At 44.5% G+C, this 20,490-nt stretch overlaps 1 long non-coding RNA gene across 1 annotated transcript; it reads right to left on the bottom strand.

Moving 5' to 3' along the window:
* Window positions 1–14,166: 14,166 nt before the first annotated feature.
* On the bottom strand, window positions 14,167–20,257 carry LOC116634299. The gene is made up of 4 exons (XR_004299928.1): window positions 20,168–20,257; window positions 19,971–20,086; window positions 19,187–19,274; window positions 14,167–14,288 (listed from the first exon to the last, which is right to left on the bottom strand). It is a non-coding gene; the product is annotated as an uncharacterized LOC116634299 (long non-coding RNA).
* Between the last annotated feature and the right edge of the window lie 233 nt (window positions 20,258–20,490).

Here is a 20,490-nt window from a genome sequence, read left to right as displayed (position 1 = left end):
AGCATCAACTTTCCTGCTCCGAATTTCTGTAACAGAAAGGGGACTCTGGGAGCAGATAAGATGGTAACAGAAACTATCACTGCAAACCTGAAATCTTGTGACTGAGAGTTTCGGAAAGCCAAATAACATTAGAGATGTGATGCAAAAATTAAAAGAAAACCAACCCAGAGAAATAAGAGGAGGTACAAAGAGAAAAGGCTGTAATGTGCTCCCCTGGGTGCTCCCTTCTTGTGCATTTCAGTTCCCAAGCCCTTGGTCTGACCAAGAGATGGCATCAGAATGCTTCTACGAAGCCCACGTACACCTCACCAGTCCGGGCACACCAAAAGGAAAGAGTTATTTTGGAAAACCTAGGTGTGGCATCCTTTAATCCATATTAAAAGACCCAAGTCGTACATCTTTTTGGTCTATACAATATCTGAAATTTTAGATTCTTCTTTTAAATCCCTTGTCCATGTGGTGCTATTTCTGTCCCTGTGGCCTTTGAGATGTTCAAAAGCAACTGAAGCTTTGGCTTCTGAAGCTGCAAAAGCACTCTGAGCACAAAAATCCCTCTGACGCTCAACCAAACACAAGTTTAGGGAATGGGGTATTTTCTTAGTGGAGAAGGATACTCTGGCGTATACAACGTGGGCTTGAATCCTGTAGTGGGAGCTACTAGTTGTGTTGCTCTGGGGAAATTATTCACCCTCCCTCGGCCTCACTTTCCTCATCCCTGAAATGAGATGATTAAGTTACTCTGCAGAGTCCTAGTAGGATTAAAAATAACATGTCCAGAGTGTAGGGCAGGACCTGGCACTGAAAAAGTTCTCCTTAATGGTGAAATTATTTTTAACACTGTGAATTTGGTTGGAAACGAAGACTAGATTATCCTTCATTTAGAATCCTCTTTTGTTTAGAAGACACATGAGGGTTTTTTCTTTGAAGAAAAGGAAAAAAAAGAAAAAAAACCCTGTAATATTAAATAAACTAAGGTATGTCCTTCAGATTTGTGTCCATTTAATATGATTTATTTAATTTAATCACACCTCCAGTATGACCCTGGCACTTACTACACTCAAAAGCAAAATCTTCCCATAATCTATTTTGTCATAGTTCTTCTGCTCCATACCAGGAGCTTTCCATATTTTCCTGAGATAGAGATTTCCAGGATATTATTCCCAGAACAGAGCCCGATTTTCGGGTGAAGATCCAACTCTTCCCGGCCCTTTTAGCACCTGTGGGCTGGACGAGGCTTCAGCCCCCAGCTCCAGGGCGTGGGAAGTGGCCCAGAGGTAGCCAATCAAAACATTGTATTCTCCGGCCAGTCATTGGTTCAGAGATGAGCATGTGACCCAAACCAATCCGGTGAGAGAGTCCCTAGGGAATTGTGGGAACCGCACTCGTTCTTCCCTGCCGTAGGTAGGCAAATCCGAGAGGGTGTGAAGCGGAGGCCGCGGCCGCTGTGTTATCGCGACACTGCAGTTAGGAAGTAGCACAGAGGCAGGCGGAGCAATGGAGAGAAGGTTCAAAGCCCCGCGACAGAATGGGATTTGAGTGTGGGGGGAATAATCCAGAGTTGAAATGGCAGAAGGGGCAAAGGACGAAGAAATTAAAGGATGAAAGAGAAGAGGTAAGAGGAAAACTAGAAAAAGAAGCAGATGGAGCAGGTAAACAGAAGGAAGAAAAGGACAAGAGCGGTTTCTCCAGCATTCTCTGAGGTCCAGCCCTTTCTGTTCCTCCACCTTTTCTTCTCTTCACTTACCTGTATGTTCTCATTTATTCAACTAAGAATGTATATTACTTGCAGAGGAAAAAGAGAAAATAACCAAGAGTCGAGGCTTCAACTGGGGCTCAGCTGCTAGTCACCTGGTGGGAAGGGCTCTTCCCAGGAGAGCCAGATACCCACCCTATCCTCAAGCAGAGGCATTACCTTTGCCTCTCCAGTAGGACTAACCTGGACTGAAGCTGCCAGAGCCTAGGGATGGTCCCGAAGCGGGGCTTGGCCTCAGAAACCACCCCTCTGCTGAAAAGGGACACATGGCATATGAGGTCTTTCCTTGCTGGACCAGGTCTCTCTCCTGTTTTCCTTCCAGGCAAACAGGCCATGCACTAAACAGCCAGCTGCAGAGAAAAGGCACCAGTCCAAGGGCCAGGCATGCTGGGAGTTCCCCAGGAGCAGGGTAGAGAGGGTGGATGGTCTCATGGCCCCTTTCTGGCCTCATTAGCATCTCACTCACTGCTGGGAACCAGAGCACTAAGATGAAAAGTCTTCACAAAGGTATTGTGCCTTTGTGGGGAAGACAGTTTTTGGTTTTTTTGTTTGTTTTGTTTTGTTTTGTTTTTTTCAATACATTAAAGCTTTTTATTTTTCTTAAACACTCTTCCCAAATGTACTATACTAAGTCTACCTTCTCCATTGGGTAGTAGATCTTTCAATGGCATCTTTGGCAGATCCACAATTTTCCAGTTGTTTTCAGATGTTAAACCTCAGTAGAATTTAAAACATCCATTCCAAACTCAGTTCTATTCTCACGTTCTCACCTCCCTCATCCTGTGCAACCTAGACCCTGATTGATTGAAGGTCGAATTCTAGGCCACTTCCTACCCCTACTTTCTCCTTCCAGGTCAAGTTCCTCTAGTGTGTTGGGCTAAGAGTTAGAGCAGGGAGAGGGCAAGCATCTTATACAAACAGACCACTGCTATAGCCTAGCAGTGGTGGCTGCTTCGCTGGCAGACCTAGACTGACTGTTGATGCCCTCTGGGAGGTAGACACCCAAACACTTGCTTCTTGGGGGATACATGTGAGTTCTTCAGAGGGACTTGCAGGGCAGGGATATGGTAAATCCAGGTTCAACCGTTCCATGCTCTTCAGCTCTCATCACTGAATGTATACCTACAGACTCTTTGAGCTCAAGCTCCCTGGGGAGTAGGAGAGAACTATCTTGGGATGGGAATGGAACAAATCCAACTACTTTCTAAGTAACATGCACATGAGCCACAGAGAACTCATTCCCTAGCCTTGACAAACTGGGTGCATTCCAGCTTCTCCTTGCAACCCTTTTTTTGTGCCTTCTCTTCTTTCTCCAAGACTCTTCTCTGCTCCTAATGATGTACTGGTGAATCAGCAAATCCTTTTCTTACTCAATTGTCCAACTGGAGAACTACTTTCTACCCCAATCTTTATTAATGATTTTCTCTGAACCCCCTTAGTGGAGAGAAAATACATCTATCTCCATTCTCATCCCCACAAGAAGGAGAGGAATTGCCTCTCCTCATACCCACTATACTCCAATGACTCTTAGATTGACTTCTCTCTTTCCTCATCTTGTTACAGAGAAGATGGTGGTTGGTGGTAACAGGGCCACATCTGTCTCCTCTTAGGAATCTTTGGTTCTCTGGCTCTTATGAATGTTGGCTTGAGTATTGAGTAATTTTCTTTTCTCACTCTTGGGTCCTGGTACCCAGGTCAACAGGAAGAGTCCCACCTAAGAGCTTGTTACATGTTTAAATGAAGTTCCATTTCCAGAGTTCTCCATCCCTTCGTGTAGAGGAAGAATTTTATCCTGTTTCTTTTTCCTTCTGCCTGAAGGACTTTCTTTAACATTTCTTCGAATACAGGTTTGCTGGGGATCAATTCTTTCAGGTTTTGTGTGTCTAAAAATCTTCCTTTTGCATTCATTTTTTTGAGAGATATTTTTGCTGGGTATAGAATTCTAGGTTGACAATTTTTTCTTTCAGACCCTCAAAGATTATTGTTCCTTTGTCTTGCAACTTGCTTTACTTCTAACAAGAACTCTGCTTTCATCCTTACCTGTGTTCCTCTGTTCATAACATAACTTTTTTTTTCTCTGACTACTTTTAAGATTCTCTCTTTTTCACCAGTTTTGAGCAATTTGATTATCCTGTGCCTTGGTAGAATGTTCTTCATGTTTCTCTTGCTTGATTTTCACTCTATTGAGTGCTGGATATTCTTTTATTTTTAAGATATTATTGGGTGTTGTTCTGGGACACCATTAAGTTACTTGGAAATAGTTTGGTCCTTTCAAGACTTGCTGTTAAGCCTTGTCAGGAAGGACCAGGGCAGCCTTTAGTCTTAGGCTGATTAGGCCCATTCCTGAGACAATACCCTTCTGAGTACTCTACTCAATGCCCCATGAATTACAAAGTATTCAACTCTGGCTGGTGAGGATAGGAACTATTCCCTGTCCTAGGTGGGCTCTAGGGATTATTCCTTCTAATCCTTGTGCTTCTTTCCCTGGTCTCATGGAGTTCCCTCACATACCATGTGCTGATCAGCACTCAGCTGAAGACTTGAAGAGGATGCTCTATAGAACTCCACAGTGTCCTCTGGGTACAGTTCCCTCCTGTGCAGTATTCTGTTCTGTGAATTCTGGCTTCACTGGTCTCCCTGGGATCCCAGCTCCATCTCCTCTATTCAGGGATACTGCTGGGCCCCACCCATATTCCCTTTCCCTGCACTATAGCCTGGAAATTCTCTGAAGGTAGTCAGCTGGGGACGATCACAAGATTCACTTCCTTTGTTTCCACTTTTCCAGGAATCAGTGTTGTGCACTGCCGGTGGTCCAATGTCTGAAAATCATTGGTTCAATTATTTTTCTGGTATTTCACTCATCAGAACGCTAGTTTGAGTGTGCATTTCCTGGAATTCCCAGAATCTGAATGTTAGCCCTTAGATGGGCTTTAGAAATCAGCTACCTCCATACCTCCCATTCACCAGTGAAGAAACTGAGGTGGGGAAAGGGCCTGTCTGAGTTTGTGGCAGGCCCTGAACTGCGCCAGTTCCCTGACTTCAGATGAAAGTTGTTAGGAAAGAAATGAGTTCCCAGGAGAGAAGAAGGAGCTTGAGGAACTTCAAATCAAGAGTCCTGTGTGTCAAAGAGTAAGAGTCAGTTGCTCTCACTGTCCTCCTCATTTCAACATTTGCCATGTTTAGTGCCTTCACTGATGTTGACCCCTTACCTCAATTTCTGCATTAATGAAGAGGCTTTTATTCCTTCCCTCCATCCTCTACCATGTCAGTCTTCTAGAAGGATATTGTGGAATCTCAGAACCAGGAAGAGGCAGATAGTAGAACTGGAATTTGAGCTCATACCCCAGAGACTTCCCAAGATCCTCTGAGCAAATGCATCATTGTATAGACAAGGAAACTGGGACCAGACAGGTTCACTGGTGCACCCAAGCAAGGCAAAGATCTTGGTTTTGCGCTTGGATGCCCATGTCTGAGAGACAGTGTGTTTTAAGTGTTAAACAGGCAGCTCTTAATGATGCTGTATTTTCAATATATGTTCAGCTCACTTTGTTTCCCTGCAAGAACCACTTCACACCCAACTGGGTTTCTGTGTCAGAAACTTTTCCAAGTCTTTTCGTCCATGTTTTCAGTGCACTTATAACAGTCTGTTTTATTTGTTTATCCATGCAGTGGGGTGAAAATTCCTGACAGAAACCTGGGGTCACTGTGAAAGGAAGCTTTGGAGAGGAGGATGAATGCCAGAGAAGAGAAGGAGGAGGAAGGAAGGAAGCAATGAAAGCAATAAGCCCATTTCTCAGGTCACTTCAAAAGCCTCCAATCCGAGATACTGAGCAGATAAGTATCTATTTTTCTTTGCTTTAGGAACTGCCCCTCCCCGTTTGCTTTAATACAATACTAAGCACACACTTCTCAGCACGTAAAAAGCCAGGGACCGTCCAGGTTTTGATGCAGGGGGCAAACTTTGCTTTGCCTTGTTGACTAGTCAGCACAATGGGGCCTTTCAGTGCAAAAGCACATGGTTCCGGGCAACGTGACCTAAGAGCTGGCAAAGGCTCTGGGCAGCACAAAGGAACGGAACTTGTCTTTGTGCTGTGAGTGCTGTGTTAGTGTTTGGAGTTACTTGTGATTGCCCCGTGGTTCAGGGCTCGGGCAATGGTCTGCGCCACTCAGTTGCACTTCCTGATCCCTTTTCCTGCACCTCTGTGGCCTACCCCCCCACCCCCACCCCCGCCAGCAGGCCAGGCTCCCGGAGGAGGAGGCGGGGCCGGGGCGAAGTGCACCCGCGGAAGCACACCTGTGTGCATATGAATCAGTTTTGTAGCAGTCAGAAAACACCCCTCTGTACACACTGGTCATTCTTTTCATTTTTTTGGTGAACGTGTAAATTTTCAGAGAGCGTTAAATTAAGCAAAGTCTGCAAGTGGAGAATTTTCACATGGATAAAAGTGGGGAAATAAAAGTGGGTCATCAGGAAGAGCCTCGTGGCAAAATACATCTTATATCCAACTGAAGGAAGAACTATTTCGAACACTGTCTTTAAGGCAATTTAATGGGTGCTACTTAATACCCCCACATGGCCCCTACAGCATGAGGTGGGGTCTCGGGGGACTTTTTATCTCAATCCACAGGGCGAAGAGGAGGGAGCAGGGGGCAGCTGGGCTGGAGTGGCATTCTGTCCATTGACTGATCTTCACCTCTTCCTTAGGGCAGCAAAATACTAACCTGGCCTTCTTAAAACAGCAACAACAAAACCTGAGGAGGTCCTGATGTGTTTTCCAAACATCAGTTCGGCATGTTCAGCATAGTTTTGGGGATTAACTTGAAAAGGTACTCAGCATATGGCATTTACTGAACATCTACTACGTGTACTCTGGCCCTGCTGCCATCCTCTGTTATCGCAGTTTCAGGGAGGACCGATCACCAAGAAAATCTAGAAAGCCATGAGACTATTAATGACAAGATAAAGGATGTTTATCGGACGCTATAGTACTTTGTACTAGGCTCTTCCATGCAGTATCTCATTTAATGTTCAAAACAATACCATGAGGAGGGGATCAGCCTCTCTTGTCTTACAGAGGAGGAAACAGGTTCAGAGAGTTGAAGTGGCCCAAGATCACAGAACGAGAGCCTGGACTCGCAGCCAGCGAGTGGACCCACAGACCACACACTTACCCAGCAGCTACTGTGGGAGCCGGGGAACAAGGAGCTGGAGGCGGAAAAAAGGAAGAGGCAGGAAGGTGGGGTTGTAGTGCAAGTGGGGCTCAGACGACATCCGCTGGGAATCTCCCAGAGCTGACATGGAGAATTCCTCTCCACTGCACCAGACGGAGAGACCGGTGAGAGAGAGAAGGAAAAATAAATAAATAAAAAACAAGAAAACCCAAAAAACCACCCCTGCTCCAAATGAGGAGCCAGCAGCGGAGTGTTGATGGCAAAGTATCTGGAGACACTGCGGTTTATGCTCTTTGTCGTCCGTCTCTGGCTCCCCTAGCTACCGTGGGGTAACTGCAGCGAGCGCTCAGCACGCTTACTTGCTTCTTGCTCCAGGCACCAGGACTGCTAAACAGAAACGCATGCTGATTTCTGCTCCCTTAAGCAAGGGAAACATCATCAGGGTCCGACTGGTGGAAAAGGACCGAAAGCAGACGGAAAGATGCTTAAATTTCAAGGTTACGCAAGAACAAAGAAGAAAGAACAGGTTGCAAATTATTTTGTGAAATATTAAGCTACTAACAAAACCCTGACACTAACACAGACAGCAGAGGAAGTAAAATGGGGCGGGGGGGGGGGGGGGGGGAGTCGTAACTGAGGCTGCTTTGGCACAGCATCTTGCTGCTGCCACATTCTTCTGGAGTGTCTGAAAATCTCAGTCTTTAAAATACATAGGCATTATTTTTTGAGCCGTGTGTGTCTATAGCCCCAGGGCTGAAAAACAAACAACTCTGTTGCCATGAGCTCATGTTGGAGTCGGTGTAAATTGTTTCCCTCCTATGTATGATGTTTCTAATTAGGACTCTTATGGAGGACGAGCTTTGTGGGCTGATGAATTGGCTCTTTGTGCTAATTGCAAACAGAGGGCTCTGTGCCGGCCTGTACTGGGCTGACCTGCTTCTTAGATGCATCACTAGGTGGGGTGACCCCTCCAACCCCGCTCCCTGATGGCCCGCATCAGGGGGAACACTGAGGGGACGTGCTCTCTCTGGGTCATCACGCTGACCATTGAACACAAGACTGCGTGAAGAGAGGATGACCCCGGCTTCTAGTTGGCCCTTTCACTCTGATAAAACACCTTTCATTCACAGAAGTCCGGGGCGAGGCCGTTTTTCTGAGAGGGGACGGTTGACCTAAAAGGAGGAGGGTGAACAGTATACACTGGCTCCTCCCTCCATGTCAAGAATTTTGGGAAGATCCCACTTTGACGTTTGTGAAATGCAAGGGGAGAAGACCTCCGCTTCCCTGAACCGCTGAGGCCTCGGAGGAGGATGTAATCCGGAGGGTTTGAGTCTCCCTGGCTCCGACTCTACGGTTCCCCACTTCCCTGTGTCGCTCAGAAACACTTAAGAAATCAATCCTCAACCACCTGAGTAGCTAAGCGCAGGTAATTGCCTTCTACGGGTAAAAACCTCGGTCATCCTTTTAAGAACCGTCTTATTCATTACTACCTCCCGGGTCTGGCTGAGGTAAGCAAGGCCTAGAAACACAGAGCCGGCTTGGCTTAGAGGTCTCTGCATTCTTGGTCACAGAGGACCACGGAAAGGTCCCTTGTTGATCGAGTAAAACGTTTCCATTGTGGGACTAGAGGCTCCAGAGTCCACAAGAGGGGCCAGAATTTTAAGGTGGGTGGAAGCTGGCACAGAAAAGACTCCCCCAGGGATCCTGGTAAGCTCGGCCGGGCTGATGGCAGTGGTCTTGGGCACGCTTCCCGCTGCCTCAGGCCAGATGTATCAGTGCCTCGTCCAGGCCTGCAGTCAGAATAGCCCAGCCCCCAAAGCCAAAGCCACAGGGAAAGGAGCTCAAACTGTGGCCGGACAGCCTGACAGCTGCCAGAAAAAAGCCCCATCCTTGCCACCCCAAGGCAAACCCTAGACAACAGGCAGATCCTCCTGCCTTTGGGCCCATTGGCAGCTCCCTGGGCCCGGGAACAGAGTAGAGCAGTGAGTCCCCGGAGCCAGCACGACATGGGGTTCTGGAGAGTCTAGCCGCAACCCGGGCCGAGGGGGTAGAACCAGGCTGCTGGTCTGAACCCCAGGCTGCTGGTCATTCATGCCTAATGCCTGCTGGTCCATCTGGAGACCCTACCCGTGCCTGAGTTTTTTACCTGGCTTAAAAGGAGAAAAACCAGTATAGCATAGTGTATTTTTAATGAAGCTCAGTTTGTTAAGTTTTGGAGAACTACCATTCGTTCTGGGACGATATCCTTTCTACTTTTTGTAGAAAAAAAAGGGGGGGCTTATTATTTCAGAAACAGATAGGATAATGTAATAGATGATAACATTTTTTGGCTTCGTTTTTTAATATTCCTGTTTATCAAAATAAACTATGGCAATACTATGTTAGTCTTCCCTTCTGTTTGTGAGTGTGTTTTTGTTGGTGTGTGTAGTAGCTTAAAGATGGTCACAAATTCTTTGGCACTTCTCCCATTGAGAGGGGCATCTAATTTGTCTCCCTTGAATCTGGGCTGGCCTTATTGACTTACTTGGCTGATAAAACATAGTGGACATACCAGGCAAGATCTTCTGCAACTAGATCATAGGAAGCCTTGCAGCTTCCTCCTAGGCCTTCTGGAACCCTTACTCTTGGAACCCAATGGCCATGCTATTAGAATGCCCCAGAAGCCGTGAGGAGAAGCCTATATAGAAGGGAAGCAAGGCCCCTGGCCAGTACTGGATGAGCTCCTCACTGATAGCCACCTCCAACTTGCCAGACATTGAGTGAGCTCTTTTGGAAGAGGATTCTTGAGCTCCAATGAGCTACCACAACTGATAACCACATGGGCCAGAGATGAATTCCACCAATGCTGCCCAAATGGCAGATTTGTGAGGACAATAAATGATTTTTGTTGCTTTCAACCACTAAGTTTGGGAGTGATTTGGTACACAGAAATAGATATCCAAAACAGCTTGTTTGTCTAAACAGTTTGTGAAATTCAAAAGTCAGAGAACTGTGGGTTCATGTTGTTTGTTAAACATCTGTATTAGGCTGAATAATGCCCCCCTTCCCCAAAGATGTCCATGACCTCATCTCCAGCATCTGTGAATACGTTCTATTACATGGCAAAAGGGAATTAAGATTACAGATAGAATTAAGATTGCCAATCCGCTGACCTTAAAATGGGGAGACTTTTCTGGATTATTTGGATGGACCCAATTAATCAGAAGGGTCCTTTGTGTGGAAGAGGGAGGCAGAAGAGGAGGTCAGAATGATGCAGGATGAGAACTTGACCTGCTGCTGCTGGCTTTGAAGATGGAGGAAGGAATGTGGATGGCCCCTCGAAGCTGGAAGAGGCAAGAAAAGAAATTCTCCCATAAAATATCCAGAAAGGAAGGCAGACCTGCCAAACCTTTGATTTTAGCCCAGTGACGACCCATGTCAGATTTCTGACCTCCAGATTGTAAGAACATACATCTGTGTTGTCGTAAGGCACTAAATTTGTTGTAATTTGTTACAAAACCATAGAGAATGAATACAGTGCTTAGCTTGTCTACTATGTGCTGTTGACCTTTTAGAGTCAGAATAGATGGTTAAATCTGCTTGAAGATCTTGTACAGCCCCTATTTTAAAGATGGGAATATAGAAGCCTAAAGACTCTAAAGTCAAACAGCTAATGTGTAATATAGCCAGGACTGGAACTCAGGTGCCCTCTAATTTAAACTCCTTGAGGAAAGGAAATTTGGGGGATGATGGGGAGTCCTCTTTGGTTCATCATTCTATCCCCAGTGTCTAGAACAGTGAGTGCTGGCACATGGCAGGTATTTGTTGAAAGAAAGGGTAAAAATTAATGCCTACATGTTCTGCTGTCATCACTTCCTCCAGTAAAGTCACCAAAGGACAAAATCCATAGTTTCGTCAAAGACAAAAAAAATCTCCATCACATCTTATATTTTACATCCGATTATGTGGCTTTTAACAATGTTCTGTCTTGGGGCGCCTGGGTGGCTCAGTCTTTAAGCATCTGCCTTCGGCTCAGGTCACGATCCCAAGGTCCTGGGATCAAGCCCCACATCGGGCTCCTTGTCAGCAGGGAGCCTGCTTCTCCCTCTCCCCCTCCCCCTGCTTGTGTTCCTGTTCTTGCTATCTCTGTCAAATAAATAAAATCTTAAAAAAAAAAGTTCTGTCTTCAATCTCACCATTTGCTTAATGTCAATTATAAGTTATGTATATTTTATATAGATACATGGCACAAAATTTTAAAAATAGGAAAGAGTACAAGGAAAAATAAATCTCATTTTCATCCCACTCTCTACATGTCACCACAGTTACCACTTTATTGTGCATTCTCCCCAAGATACTGAGCCATATCTTTGAGACTTGAGGCTGAACAGTTTTAAGTATGTCTATTGTAGTCATTGGATTTTTACCTTCTCGGCACCTCTGTTGTCATTTGTCGCTTTGGCTCTGAAAGAGTCTGAGCTACTCCCTGTAACTAGACAAGACTCACCCAACAAGGCTCCCCCTGCCCGAGGTGGAAGTCAGGGGTCTTCCCTGGTGCCGGGGCTCACACAGACCTCTGGGAATAGGGTTTATGGTGGTTATTTAGCTCCAAGGCTGGTTAGTTGAGGCCCAGGTGAATCTGACACTGTGTCCCACGTCCCACGGCTGGTGGATGACATGAAGATCTCAGTCGTGCTTTCCCGACACACTCTACGGAGGTTGATGTATATACAGTGTTCTGCTTTAACCACTGGGCACTGATTTAGTTCAAGAGGCGAACTGGCTCCTTTGGCTCCTTTTCAAGAACCACCTGGTCCAAGGAGTAGCCGGTGGGATGCTAAGTGAAAAGGTGGGGGCAAGGAACTGTCATGCCTGTCAGCCTTCCCCAGACATTCCACCCCAGCCCAGGTGAGAGTCCTCATTATACCCTCTTCACGCTACACACACCGCCCCTTGCAGCTCCGCCTCTCCTTATTTACATTTACAATTCTACTACAAAAAAAAAGTTTGTAACAAGTACAACTGATTACAGTGTAATTATTTGATTAAAGTCTAAAGACACTTCACGTAGACTGGAAGCTTCCTGAAGGCAAGGACAGTGCTTCTTTGCCTCGTGATTGTATCTCCATCACCTAAGGCAGTTCGTGGCAAGTGGGTACACAATACAAAGGTGTTGGGGGGGGCGGGCCTGGGTGGCTCAGTGGTTAAGGGTCTGCCTTCCGCGCAGGTCATGATCCTGGAGTCCTGGGATCAGGCCCCGCATCGGGCTCCCTGCTCAGCGGGAAGCCTGCTTCTCCCTCTCCCACTCCCCCTGCTCGTGTTCCTTCTCTCGCTGTCTCTCTCTTTATCAAATAAATTAAAAAAAAAAAAATCTTAAAAAAAAAAGGTGTTGAGTGAATAAATAAATGAGCCAAGAGCCAACCTTTGTGCCAAATGCCAGGCATTCACAAGTGCCTGGTATGTACTTATTCTTTCAATTCTTCCAACAACCTTCCGAAAACAGGCTGTATTATTATCCCCCTTTACATAGAGGGAAACTAAGGCAGAAAGTGCTTGAGTAATTTGCACAGTGAATGGCAGCCTGGCCCAGAGCCTACCTGCTTAAGCACCACATATGTTGCCTTTCAATAAAATTTGGGGCAGGTGCCCAACGACAGAGGCTCAGATGCCCAGTAAAGCAATAAGCTTGCAGAGCCCAAGGAAGCAGAAGCGTGCGCAAGACCAGGGACACGGGAAGGAGAGGAGAGCCACAGCCCAGTCGATGGCCTGTCCACAGCGACTCTGGGCCGTGCGTCACAGGCGGGAATAGGAAGGCTTGACCTTCAAGCCTGAGGGGTTTCTGCTCAAATTCCTCCTGTGCGTCCTGGCCGCGGCCAGATGCCAGCAGAGCAGATTCTGCGGTGAAGCGGAGCGGAGGCGGTGTTTAGGGTTTGCGGGAGAGGACGGAGAGACGGGTCGGCCGCCTCAAGGGAGTCAAGGCGTCACTGGCAGTCAGCCTCAGGGGAAACTGTTGCCACACACACCCTGCCCTCAGTGGGCCTCTGCAGCCTGTCCTCCTCTGCCTGTCCCCGGCCGCTCTAGGAGCCCTGCACACTTGCCCCCAGCCCCAGGCCCCTCATGCCTCTGACTCCTCCTGCACATGGGCTGTTCTCACTCTCAGTTTCGGTCTCGCAGCCTCTTGCCCATCAGCCACCCTCCAGCCCCCGCCGCGCTGGTCGGAAGCTGCTGGGCCAGCAGCCGAGGCCCTCCGATTACCGCTCCTCCCAGCAAATCAGACCCAGCACCTCCTCACTTTCAGCGAGGGATGTACTGTGCGTGTGGTGCTTCTCGGCGTGGTGTTAGGTGCGCGCTCGGAACGAGAGCGGCCACTTCGGTCGTTTGCGAGAAGTCAGCCATGTCGCCGCATAGAATTCCTGGGTATCTGTTATTTAGCCCAGAGCCCGAGGACCCAAAGCTGTTCTTTGACAAGAATACAGAGACCGTTTTTAGGTCTGGTGGAGAGATGGCTTCCAAGTGTGGACCCGATCCTGTAGGAAGCCCCCTTGGGGGACCTGGAAGTCGCCGCGGTTGGTTCTCTGAATGGGCTCCGTGTCAGTTAGAATACCGGCGCACGGCTGTCCTCTTCTACAGCTATTAGCACTCTGGACACACGAGGAAATGCTTTTTTGTTAAAGGAGGGTGGGTTATTGTCAAACAGGTGGGGAGGCATTTGGGGCCCAGGTAGAGAGGGACCCCACACGTCGCAGGCCCGGGCGCGCCCAAGACGGCACCGTGCTCATCGGGGCATCGGCACCAGCTCCGAGATCGGCCTCAACTGTCTCAACAGTCTCTGAATGAGCCCGCTCTGCTCCGGGGACGCCTGCGTGGCTCAGTCGGTGAAGCGTCTGCCTTCGGCTCAGGTCATGATCCCAGAGTCCTGGGATGGAGCCCCGCATCGGGCTCCCTGCTCAGCGGGGAGCCTGATTCTCTCACTGGCTCTCTCTCTTTCTCAAATAAATAAATAAAAATCTTTTTAAAAAATAAAATAAAATAGGGCACCTGGGTGGCTCAGTTGGTTAAGCGACTGCCTTCGGCTCAGGTCATGATCCTGGAGTCCCGGGATCGAGTCCCACATCAGGCTCCCTGCTCAGCAGGGAGTCTGCTCCTCCCTCTGATCCTCCTCCCTCTCATGCTCTCTGTCTCTCATTCTCTCTCTCTTGCAAATAAATAAAATCTTAAAAAAATAAAATAAAATAATAATAAAAAAATTAATGAACCTGCTCTGGTCCAAAGTGAGGAGCGAGAATTTGTGGCACCGGCACTGCAAGCCAGAGATTCAGGGAAGATAGGAGACTGGTAAGGAGAGGAACTCTTCTATTTATCAACCGTCATTTCCGTCTCCAAACTGCAAACCAAAACGTAAAGTAAGATATGAAATAAAATAAAATTTAAAATCCCTCCCAGTGCTTTCAGAGGTAGATCAGTCCGGGCCTCTCCCCAGCAGACACTACACAAATGCTCAATAACCTCCTTCGGTTTTGGTGCAAGAGCAACTGTCTATTTATAATAACGTTCAAGGTCCCTGCTAAGAACAGGGGATGAATTAATAGGAATTTCTCTTCTCTGCAAGTGTCGTGCTATTTTTTAAAAACTGCCATTTTGATGATTCACATTTCCCTCAAAGAGGAGATAAGCACCTTGATTCATACCCATGTGAAAACGCCCCCATCATGCATGGAAAGTGGTTCATCTGAAGGGCTGGAGGTCTGAGAAGCCCCTGGTTTTCGCTGAGGACTCTGCCTGACCCCTGCTGGTTTTCGGGAAAGAGGAGGGGGCATCCGGTCACATTTACTGGTTCCTATTTCTTCGTTCCATGCTTTCATTTTAGCTTTTACTTTGTAGAAAGTGAGAAGTGTTTTGTCTTTGTGAATCTTTCACCCCAAATAGTATTTCTTCTACTCTCTATTTACTCCAGAAAATACTGCAAGAAAATTCTTTGTATGTCTTTTAAATAATAATATTCAAATTCTTGTTGAGGAAGTAAGCCATATTCATTATTGGAAATTTAGAGGAAAACAAACTGCCCATAATCCCAGGATCCAGAGATAGTCATGATTCATAATTTGGATGACCGAAATAAACCTGTCTAGGTCCTGATGTGTTACCTTTTTATTCATATTGCTGGATGTGATTTGCTAATTTTTGTTAAGCATTTTTGCTTGTGTGTTCATGAGGAATTTGGGTCTGTAGTGTGTGTGTGTGTGTGTGTGTGTGTGTGTGTGTGTGATATTTTGTCTGGTTTTGGTGTCAGGGAAATGCTTCCCTAATAAATTGAGTTGGAATGTGTTTCCTCCTCTTCTGTATTCTGGAAGATGTTGTATAGAATTGGTATTATTCCTTAAATGTTAGTAGAATTTGCCAGTGAAAATATTTAGACCTAGAGTTTATTTTATTGAAAGTTTTAAACTATATATTCAATTTCTTTACCTGTTATAAATTTATACAGAATTTCTCTTTCTTCTTGAGTCAGTTTTGGTAATTTGTGTCTTTTCATGATATTCCTATAAAATCCTTTCATTTTATCAGGGGCACCTGGCTGACTCAGTCAGTAGGGTATGTGATCCTTGATCTCAGGGTTGTGAGTTCAAACCCCATGTGGAGCGGTTACTTAAAATAAATAAACTTAAGATAAAATAACAATTAAATATAAAAATAAAATCTTTAAAATAAAAGAAGTACTTCATCTTACCAGATTGGTAGTGATATCCCCTCTTTCATTGCTGATTTTGATAATTTGTGTCTTACCTCTTTTTTTTAATTGTTCACTCTAATTAAAGGTTTATTTTTTTTAAATCTTTTCAAAGTACATAGTTTTGGTTTAATTGGATTGATTTTCTGTGTTACTTTTCTTTTTTTATTTTATTGATTCCTTCATCTTTATTTTTTCCTTTCTTCTGCTTACTTAAGGTTTCATTTGTTCTTCTTTTATAATTTCTTAAGATGAACGTTGAGGTAATTGGCTTGTAATGTTTCTTCTTTTTTAAAGATTTATTTTATTTATTTTAGAGAGAGAGTGCATGCAAGTGAGCATGGTGGGGAGGGGCAAAGGGACAGGGAGAGAGAATCTCAAGCAGACTCAGCGCTGAGTGAGAGCCCAACTCAGGGCTCAATCCCACGACCCTGAGATTACAACCCGAGCTAAAACCAAGAGTTGGATGCTTAACCCAACTGCACCACCCAGGTGCCCTAATATTTCTTCTTTTTTAGTAGAAGTATTTAGTGTTATGACTTCCTCCCAACCACTGCTTTAGCTGCAGGTCATAAATTTTAATATGTTGTGTTTTGTTTATTTTAAATTCATTATGTTTTGAAATTTCCCTTTTTAAAAAAATTTATTTATTTATCTTATTGAGAGAGAGATCGGGGAGGGGCAGAAGGAGAGGGAGAGAATCTCAAGCAGACTCCACCCTGAGCATGGAGCCCGAGTGGGGCTTGATTTCACAACTCGGAGATCACGACCTGAGCCAAAATCAAGAGTCAGACACTTAACTGACAAAGCCACCCAGGTGCCCCTCCTGGTTTTTGTTTTTTGTTTTTTAAGTAGGTTCTACGCTCAGCATGGAGCCCAACTCAGGCCTTGAACTCATGACCCCGAGATTGAGACCTGAGCTGAAATCAAGAGTTGGATGTTTAACAGACTGAGCCACCCAGGCCCCCCTGAGATTTCCTTCTTGATTTCTTCTTTTGTGTGTGGGTTATTTAGAAGTACATTATTGAACATGCAAATACTTGGAGAGTTCCCAAGTTTCTTACTGTTGATGATCTTTAACTCCATTGTGGTCAGAGAACATCTTTTGAATAATTTCAGTCATGTTAAATTTACTTAGCTTTGTTGTAGGACCTAGTATATGATCTATCCTGGAGAATACTTCATGTGCAGTCTAAAAGGACATATATTCTGGGGCACCTGGCTGGCTCAGTCAGTAGAGCATGTGACTCTTGATTTTAGGGTTATAAGTTCAAGGCCCATTTGGGTATAAAGATTACTTAAAAATAAATCTTTAAGAGGGCGCCTGGGTGGCTCAGTCGTTAAGCGTCTGCCTTCGGCTCAGGTCATGAGCCCAGGGTCCTGGGATCCAGTCCCGCATCGGGCTCCTTGCTCAGCGTGAAGCCTGCTTCTCCCTCTCCCTCTGCTGCTCCCCCTGTTTGTGCTCTCTCTACCCCCCTTCTGCGTCAAATAAATAAAATCTTTAAAAAAAATAAAAATAAATAAATCTTTAAGAAATATAAAAGGATGTGTATTCTGCTGTTGTTAGAGTTTTTAAGACTCATTCTACCCTTATTTCCTGTCCAGTTATTCTGTCAGTTATCAAAAGGTGGGTATTGGAATCTCTAACAATTCTCTTTTTATTTATTCTGGATCTCTTTTTATTCTGCTTGGAGTTTGTTGAGCTTCTGGGTCTGTAGATTATTGCTTTCACCAAATTTGAGAATTTTTCAGCCATTATGTCATGAAATTTTTCTGCCACTTTCTCTTTTAGCCTTCTGGGACACCAATTACATGTATGTTGTTATGCCTGCTGCTATCTCACCAGTCTCTGAGGCTCTGTTTACTTTTCTCTAGTATTTTTACTCGCTGTCCCTCAGATTGAATAATTTCTCATGAACTGTATTCAAGTTCACTGATTTTTTTCTTCTGTGACCTCTTCTAGTAGATTTTTAAATTTCTGTTTTTATATATTTCAACTCAAAATTCCCATTAGGTTCTTTTTTATAATGTCTACTTCTCTGTTGTGATTTTCTACTTGTCAAGTCATTATCACTGAACTGTTCCTTAATTCTTAAGTACAGTTTTCTCTAGTTCTTTAAACATATTTATAACAGCTATTTTGAAATTTTTTTCTGCTAAATCTAGCTTCTGGGCCTACTCAGAGTTTCTGTTGTTTTGTTTTGAGTATGCGTCACATTTTTTTAGGGTATGAATCAGATTTCTTGTTTCTTTTCATGTCTCATCATTTTTCTTGAAAATTTGACATTTTAGAAAATATTCTATAGCAACTCTGGACTCTAATTTCTTTTTCTGAGGTGGTTATGTTGTTTTTATTAACTTGTCTGGACTTAATCTGTGGAATCTGTGTCTCCTGCAGTGTGTGGCCATGAATGTTTCTGCTCAGTTTTTTGTTTTTAATTCTTATGTTTAATTTTTAGCCTAGCTCCCAAAGCATTGTCCCTGTGTCTGCATAGTTTCGTGGTCAGCTGATGACTGGGCAGAGGTTATGCTCAAATACCTTAAGCCTATAAGATCCATCCTCTGTTGATGGATCTGTGTGTGGGTTGAGGAATGCATTCAAAGGTCAGTCAGTTTTCAAGTCTGCCTGACTTGTACTTTCTTCCAGGCTTTCTTGGCTCTTCCCTGTACATATGCAGTGTCTTAGTCAACTAGGGATGCATGGAGAGCTTACATAGCTTTATTTCTAGGATTTCCCCATTGAATGTCTGACTGGTCAGCCACTCACTCCAACCAGGACTGCAATCTCAGGCTAGTAGCACTGCGAGGTTTCCTTTTTAAATCCTACTGAGTTTGCTGCTTTTACTGACAACACTGCTGGGTGTGGGTTTTCACCTTTCATTCCAAATCAAAACTACCCCCCTCTGACAGTGAGGCTGCTGGTTTTCACAGCCAGTATGGTGCTGGTAAAATTACCAGGCTAGATGTGCTGGGGGCACAGGGAAGGGAGCCCATGAAGGCCACAGACTCTCATCATTTTAACATAAAAGGTTAGCAGCTTCTCACGACTAAATGCTTCTCAATTTGTTCTTTCCCTTTGTTTGATTTCCCAAACCCTGAAATTGTTTTTGCCATTTTGCTCAGTTTTATATTTTATTTTTTAGGGTGAAAATTTGTCAGCCTTTTCACTCTGCCATAGCCAGAAGTCCCACCCAATATATATTTTCAAAATACAATCACACTGCACATTCTGTTTTCTATACTGAAACGACTATCTATTCTAGATTTTTAGTTTCGTTTGTGCATTTGATAAGTTGTCTTCTTTTGGTTGCTTTTCTGAATTCCCAAATTGAATTTTGAGGATCTTTACCTCCTTTGACCTAAGATCACTTTGAAAAACTCAAAGAAATTGTAAATGACCACGTAGTCAGGAGACTTCTAACCAGGACCCCTTAAACCTTAGGAGTAGGCGAAGTAGTGACAGGGACAGGGAGGGGCAATTAATAAGATAATTTCAATATTTGAGAAACACCACATGAACATTGTACAATTACCAGAGACAAGGCAAAGCTTACCACAACGTCTCATTTCTAAGTTCTGGGCTGGAATTACTTCACCTCAATATACGGATTCTGGTAATCTTGTGTTGATCAGAGGTTTTTGCTGGTAGTTATAAATAGTGTCAGTTAACAAAAGTGGGAGAGTAAGCCAATTATTACCTAATAAAGCAGTTTATTTTAAACATGGGTGTGGGTCCAAGGGAACAAAGTAACAAAGGGACCTTACAGATAAAATAGATAGAAACCTCTGATGTGGCCCCCACCTCCCTGGTACAGATGAGGAAACATGAAGCCAGTCCAGCAGGCCACATGGCAGGTTAATATCAGGACCCAAACCTATATCTATGGGCAACTCAACTTCCCCTTCCAGCCTATAAACATATTATAGCGCAGAGTCCACAGTCACTATCAATTAAGTCCAACAATTTAAATAATATAAAATATAGACCAATGTTGTCTAACAGAACTTTCTGCAATGAAGGAAATATTCATATTTGTATTGTCCAAACGGTAGCCACTAGCCGCATATGGCTATTGAGTACTTGAAATATGGCTAGTGAAACTGAGGAACTGAACCGAATTCTTTATTTAATTTATAGTGACTAACGTTTTGGAGAATGAAGATGTAAACCTTTGAGTCATTCATAAAATTAAATTCCTCCTCTAAGCTATTCAAAGCTTAAGGCAGTTAAGTAAAAAAGGTACTTTGCTTTTACATAAGCCATTCATTTTGAAGTTCTCTGCCAACTATGTTTGAAACCTTACAAATTACTAAATTAAGAGTATTGCTAATACTGACCCTTGTGAGAACTTTGAAAGTATTCACGCCATCATCTCCTGCCCTTTCTATATCATCCATCAGGTTGTCTGTAGAGCCTCGAAGCACTAGGGTCGAAATGGCACCATCTTCCTTTTCTGCCAAGAAATTTAAATATATTAATACAAGCAAATGGACACCCCACACTTACATAAACATACTTGACCATTTCTACATACCATGCTTAAAAACCTCCACCTGTGTATCACCAACTTCTGAGAGGTAAACACTGTCACAATGTGCCATTTCTTCAAGAACAGGAGGAGTCTAAAAGAAAGTGACTGTTATAATAAAAGTAATTAAAAAAAAAAAAGCTTAAGGCAGTTATTTTCAAAGTTTTTTAAGATTTTATTTATTTATTCATGAGAGACAGAGACAAAGAGAGAAAGAGAGAGAGGCAGGTTCCCCGCAGAGCAGGGAGCCTGATGTGGGACTCGATCCCAGGACCCTGGGATCACGACCTGAGCCGAAGGCAGATGCTTAACCAACTGAGCCACCCAGG

The sequence above is a fragment of the Phoca vitulina genome, unplaced genomic scaffold (assembly GCF_004348235.1).
Source record: "Phoca vitulina isolate PV1807 unplaced genomic scaffold, GSC_HSeal_1.0 scaffold9, whole genome shotgun sequence".
In the NCBI taxonomy this organism is placed as follows: Eukaryota; Metazoa; Chordata; class Mammalia; order Carnivora; family Phocidae; genus Phoca; species Phoca vitulina.
Note: the sequence above shows the minus strand (reverse complement) of the source record. Positions and strands in the feature narration are given on the sequence as shown.